At 41.0% G+C, this 6,000-nt stretch overlaps 1 protein-coding gene across 2 annotated transcripts in view; it reads right to left on the reverse strand.

The window, feature by feature from the left end:
• LOC129749677 (protein Gawky-like) overlaps positions 1-5,436 on the reverse strand; it is a 46,847-nt gene extending 41,411 nt beyond the window's left edge. For both annotated transcript variants that reach the window (XM_055744718.1, XM_055744719.1), the window contains exon 1: positions 4,871-5,436. The gene's annotated coding sequence lies outside the window, so the exon portion shown is untranslated. The remainder of the gene's footprint in view (positions 1-4,870) is intronic.
• Positions 5,437-6,000: the final 564 nt, after the last annotated feature.

The following is a 6,000-nucleotide window of genomic DNA, read 5'->3' on the forward strand; positions in this document are numbered from 1 at the left end:
AACGGCTCCAGATCGGCATCAGAACCGCTTGATTTCATCAACATCTACTATCAGAATGTCGGTGGTATCAATTCCTGCGTGACTGATTATCTGCTTGCTACTTCATGTTCCTGCTACGATATTATCACCTTTACCGAAACATGGTTGAACGATCACACTCTCTCCAACCAGATCTTCGGATCCGATTATTCAGTGTTCCGCTGCGATCGAAGCTCCCGTAACAGCAGAAAGGCCACAGGTGGTGGGGTGTTACTCGCCGTAAGGTCCAAATTCAGAGCCATGCCAATCGATGATGAATCTTGGCATAATCTTGAGATGGTGTGGTCCCGCATCGAACTCGGCGACCGGAAGCTTTACGTTGGCGTACTATACTTGCCTCCTGATCGCTCGAGAGACGTGACCTTAGCTGAATCATTCTCTAGTTGCATTTCTAAAATAAGCTCTTTCTGCGCTCCAGAAGATGACATAATCGTCTTAGGCGATTTTAACATGCCAGGTATAAAGTGGTGTTCCAGCCAAGCTAGCTTCCTGTATCCCGATCCTGAACGCTCCACTTTTTCGGCTTCCTCTAACATTATTCTAGACTCTTTGAGTACAGCAACCTTACGTCAGATCAACAGTGTTGTAAACGAGAACGGCCGGATGCTTGATCTTTGCTTTGCCAATGACGGATTCCGTTTACCAACTATCGAATCAGCACCGGCACCGCTAGTTAAAGTAGGCCCACATCACCCGGCTTTACTGGTTACAATTAATATCTCTAGTTTGTGTAACCCCGCTGATAAACTCACACCCTTCTACTTGGACTATAAAAACGCCGATTTCGATATCATTTCTCGCGTACTGGACACTATAGACTGGGAATCCGAACTCGAACTAGCTAACCCTAATGCTGCAGCCGAAACTTTCTCGCACATCCTCAACTACGTAATCGACCGTCATGTGCCGAAACGCACCGCCAATGCTAATCCTCGGACTCCATGGGCTACAGCAGCTTTACGACAACTGAAAGCGACAAAAAGGCGTGCCCTTCGAAATTTCAACAAGCACAAATCGCCGCATACCAAGGAAGAATATCGCAAACTCAACTCCGCCTATAAAAAAGCCTGCCAACGTAGCTATCAAAACCATCTTCGTCGAATTCAGCAAAATCTCAAGACTAGCCCAAAATCCTTCTGGAATCACGTTAAAAATCAGCGGAATGAACCTGGAACACCGTCCTGCATGTTCTTAGATGGCATCATAGCGAACTCTGACTCCGGAATCTGCGATCTCTTTGCCAATAAATTCTCGAGCATCTTTGATACATCTTCAATAACCGACGACCAACTGAATCGCGCCATCAGGAGTGTTTCACCACTGGGCTTTTCTTTAAACGGTATAACAGTCGAGGACACAATCATCTCTAAAGCAGCCACTAAGCTCAAAAACTCCTTCTCTACGGGCCCGGATGGGATACCAGCTACCTTCCTGAAGCGTTTTATGCCTTCTTTGCTGACTCCTATCAGGCTTATCTTCCAAGCTTCGCTCGACCAGGCCACCTTCCCCTCACTGTGGAAAGAAGCTTACATGTTCCCGGTTCATAAAAAGGGAGATAGGAAAGATGTTAATAATTACCGAGGAATTTCAGCTCTGTGTGCTATTGCCAAACTTTTCGAATTGGTGGTTTTAGATCCCATTTTCATGTTCTGCAAGCACAACCTCTCCAACGACCAGCATGGATTTATGCCTCAACGCTCAACTACAACTAACTTACTAACCTTTACCTCGTATGTGCATGAAAGTTTAGCAAAGAAATCCCAAACTGATCCCATCTATACCGATCTGTCTGCCGCATTCGACAAGGTAAACCATGATATTGCCATCGGAAAGCTCGCGCGTTTAGGATTTTGTGGATCTCTCATTGGCTGGTTCCGCAGTTACCTTACGGGACATAAATTGACAGTTCGTACGGGTAACTGTTTTTCCAGGCAGTTCTCAGCTTCATCAGGCGTGCCTCAGGGAAGTCACTTAGGGCCGTTAGTATTCCTAATTTACTTCAATGACGTGCTGCAACTCCTCGACGGACCAAAATTGGCGTACGCCGACGACTTGAAACTGTACTACTCTATCAATGGCTCCGAGGATGTGAACTTCCTGCAGAACCAGTTTAACCTTTTTGCCTCCTGGTGTGATGCCAATCGCCTACCTTTAAACCGTGATAAATGTGTAGTAATATCATTTTCCCGCAAGCGACGCCCGCTCTCAGCCGTTTATTTCCTTGGAAACGATGCAATCTCTCGAGCTCAACACGTGAAAGATCTTGGTGTGATCCTAGACGCGCGGCTGGATTTTAAGAATCACACCAACTATATCGTTGACAAAGCCTCCAGAAGCCTGGGTCTTCTTTTCCGCATGACGAAGGACTTTAAGGACATCTACTGCTTGAAGAGTCTTTACTGCAGTCTGGTTCGATCGATCCTCGAATATGCTTCTGCGGTTTGGTGCCCATATTATCAAAACGGCTCTGATCGCATCGAAGCCATCCAACGACGTTTTTTGAGGTATGCCCTTCGACACTTAAACTGGCAAGACCCTTTTCGACTTCCCAGCTACGAAAGCCGCTGCCGCCTGATCGACATCGACACGCTGCAAGCCCGCAGGACCGCCACTCGTGCTTCTTTCGTCGCTGATCTGCTTTCATCAAGAATCGACTCTCCTGCACTTTTGGAAGTTCTTCCACTTAGCGTCCGACCTCGTGGTTTGAGGAATCGGGATCTTCAGCTCTTCGTTCCTGTTAGACTAAACAATTACGGGGCCAACTCTGCAATAATTGGCGTCATCAAGACTTTTAACCGCTTCTCAGAACATTTTGATTTTGACGTTTCGAAGGTTTTATTCCGAAAAAGAATTCTTAGTGTTCTAAGTTCAGTGTAGATTTGTATTCGTTGTTAGTTTTTAATTTTAAAATATCATTTGGATCAATATTTGATCTGTTGATTTAATAATAAATAAATAAAATAAAATAAATAAAAACCACGCTGTTTCGTTTTTTGGAATCGGACCAGTTCGTTGCATTTTGGTTTAAAAACGTTCTCAAATACTTCACTCACAAAAGTATGTACTTTTACAACAATTTTTGTGGCAAAATGATCCTTTTCTAAGCATTGTTCGGTTTACCTGACCATTTTTTTAAAGTTTAATTGCAAGCATGTTTTAGATAGCTTTAAAACAGTCTTAATGAAGGATATTCGCTAATTTCAATGGTTCATGCGATAGCAAACAACCTAAGGTTGACTTTGAAATTCTTTTAGCTTAACACGATTGGGGGATGAGTGACCGGCAAACGTAGAGGAACTAAACTATTAAAAAGGGCGCAGCCAATGATCGAAATATGCCAAGAACATCTTAAATTTGGTTCAAAAATAATAACGTTCAGAAAAAGTTGACACACTAAGGATCGCGAAAAAATATAAGTCAAAAAACACCAACATTTGGAATTTTCAACCTCAGAAATGACTGCACCAATTTCTACAAATTTCGTTACCAAAGTGATCGAAAGTGCTAGACACAATTATGTAGAAGAACGTTTTTTTTAAATAAAATTTATCACATTTGAGTTATGTTATTCAGTGAAGAACATTCGCGTCAAGCAAAAAAAAAACGAGATATCTCGTATTTGGTCCGCAATGTGTTAAAAATTTTTAGAGCGAAATAAAAGCTTTGGCCAACATTTTCCATTAAGTACGCAATGGTGCATCGGTATTATAAATCGAAGACACAAATTAGTTACTCTAAATTTTTGCAGTTGGACATTGACAAGAAACATGTTTTATTATTAGGAATTGAAATACAGACTAACATTCATTCGGTTTTTTCTTTTAATCAGAATCCTTCATATTCCTTACTTCCAAATCTACCGGTATACGTGTTACTTATCAGTGCAATGTTCAATTTTAAAGCAGTCTACTCTAGCTGAAGATAAGAAATACATATATGTAGGTACAAAAAAAATGCTTGAAAATGATATTTGAGATTCGAGAGAAAAAGCGACGAAACGGATATCATGAGCCAGATTATACTGTGAAGCGATCAGCATCATGTTTTCCAAAGGACATACATCGATGCGACTTTGAAATGATTTGCTAAAACTAGTGGGATGAACAACCACTTTTCGTAATCAACATAAATGGAACTATACTTTGCACATTCATTTCGTCAAATGAACACTTTATTTACAAAGGTTTTAACGAGCAGCGCTTTATCAGCTTTGCTTTACATAATTTTCCGGTTCAAGTAAATGTTTCAGATTTTTCTACATATTATCGCAAAGTTAGAAGTGGTGAAGATCAACACCTGTACGAAAGTAATTTGCCTTCGCAATGCAAAGCTAAAAATCCTTTATGGAACTGATTAGCTATACTACCTACTGAAATTGTTCCAGTACCGGTTAATTTAAAATAACGTTACTTGAAAACTAATTTTATCACAAAATTCCTATCAATATCAATGGGTATGTGAACGAAACCAAAGAATGTTCGTTTAGTTATATCCATTGTCATTTTTTTAGTTTCTTTCCATAACAATTTATTAGATAAATTATCTAAAGCCAACTTTTGACAAGATTAAGCAGTTTTCTTATAATCCCATGCGCTTCGTGTACAGATCAAAATGCTTTTTCCTGACCTTATCAACTTAGTTGGTCTTGGAAAACATGCTGCGTTAGACTTGCGACTTGCGGAGTATCTTCATCATCTGTAGCTAACGGTACCTGTTTAGCTTTGAATGCAGGCGGAGCCGAATTGTGTAGCTCTCAAAAGTTCTCAAATATGTAAAACCAGGTAGATAACTAGGTGCATCTGATCATTTACAAATTCAATAGTGAACTTACCTATAATTATTGCTAGTCGATTCCTCCACAATCACTCGGTAATAATTTTGCTCGTCGATTCTAGCCCACTATCGCAGTTGCCGAAAACGAACGGTACGAAATGTCTTTTTCTTTTTCTACACAAACACACCTGTCCCGTTCACTCACGCAATCAATCAATCCGTAACCGATTGTCGGGTGGTTTGTTCTACAGCACAAGGCAAGGCAGGTATGCACTTTGTTCTGTGTATTATTCGCTAGCGGGCGCGTCGTGAGAGTACGAGATCGAAAAAAAGCACCAATTTCAAGACTGTGTGTGTATCTTATGTTGGGAACGGCACGGCGACGACGGAACTCAGAAAATTATGATGGAATCAATTTCATTCCAAGTGGTGAGGATTTTGGGGTCAATTTTCAGTACCTGTCGATGCACATTCGCGGCGAAAAACACTTAATCCTGGCGCACGAACACTTCCGGTAGCACTTGCGAGTAGTTTTGGCCAGTTGCGATTATCATTGAACGCTGAATTTCGAGTTAGAAGTACACTTCACACATACTGTAGCCATTTCTCCCTTGCGATGGCCATTTGCAAATAACGTTTTGATCGTTTTCTTGCAGCGCATCGGCGAGTTCCGAAAAAAATGTTGCCCCGGTGCTAAAAACTCTACAGGGTGACGCTTCGTTCCCATTTGTTATGATGGTTCAGGGCTGTGCACGACGCTCTTGCTCTCAAATTGAGGAATTTGCATGCAACTTTTTGACATAAATTTTAGTAGGTGCACAGAGGGTAAAACAATCATTTTTTTTTCAAGTTGCAACATCAATGAAATTCACTATCACCTAAGCCACCGTCAAGACAACATCGTTTCCTGCTAGGCTCTTGTGGATACGGTTTTGTTCGCGGATATCGATAGCGTCAATTAATGGAAAATTTTTACATTGTGAAATTTCATCCCTTATGGTGTACAAAGGGTGTATCTCGTCAGTGTAGTGAGGAAGACTAAAAATACCAAAAACCTGGATAATCAGATGAGTATAAAATATGTTTCTTTGAAATATTCTACAGTAGTCGGATAACAAAAATATAGGTTAGAATCTAAATTTGTCTATCAAGATGGCGGGCACAAGCCATGTGCTCATATGATTAAAA

Source organism: Uranotaenia lowii, chromosome 2, assembly GCF_029784155.1.
Source record: "Uranotaenia lowii strain MFRU-FL chromosome 2, ASM2978415v1, whole genome shotgun sequence".
In the NCBI taxonomy this organism is placed as follows: domain Eukaryota; kingdom Metazoa; phylum Arthropoda; class Insecta; order Diptera; family Culicidae; genus Uranotaenia; species Uranotaenia lowii.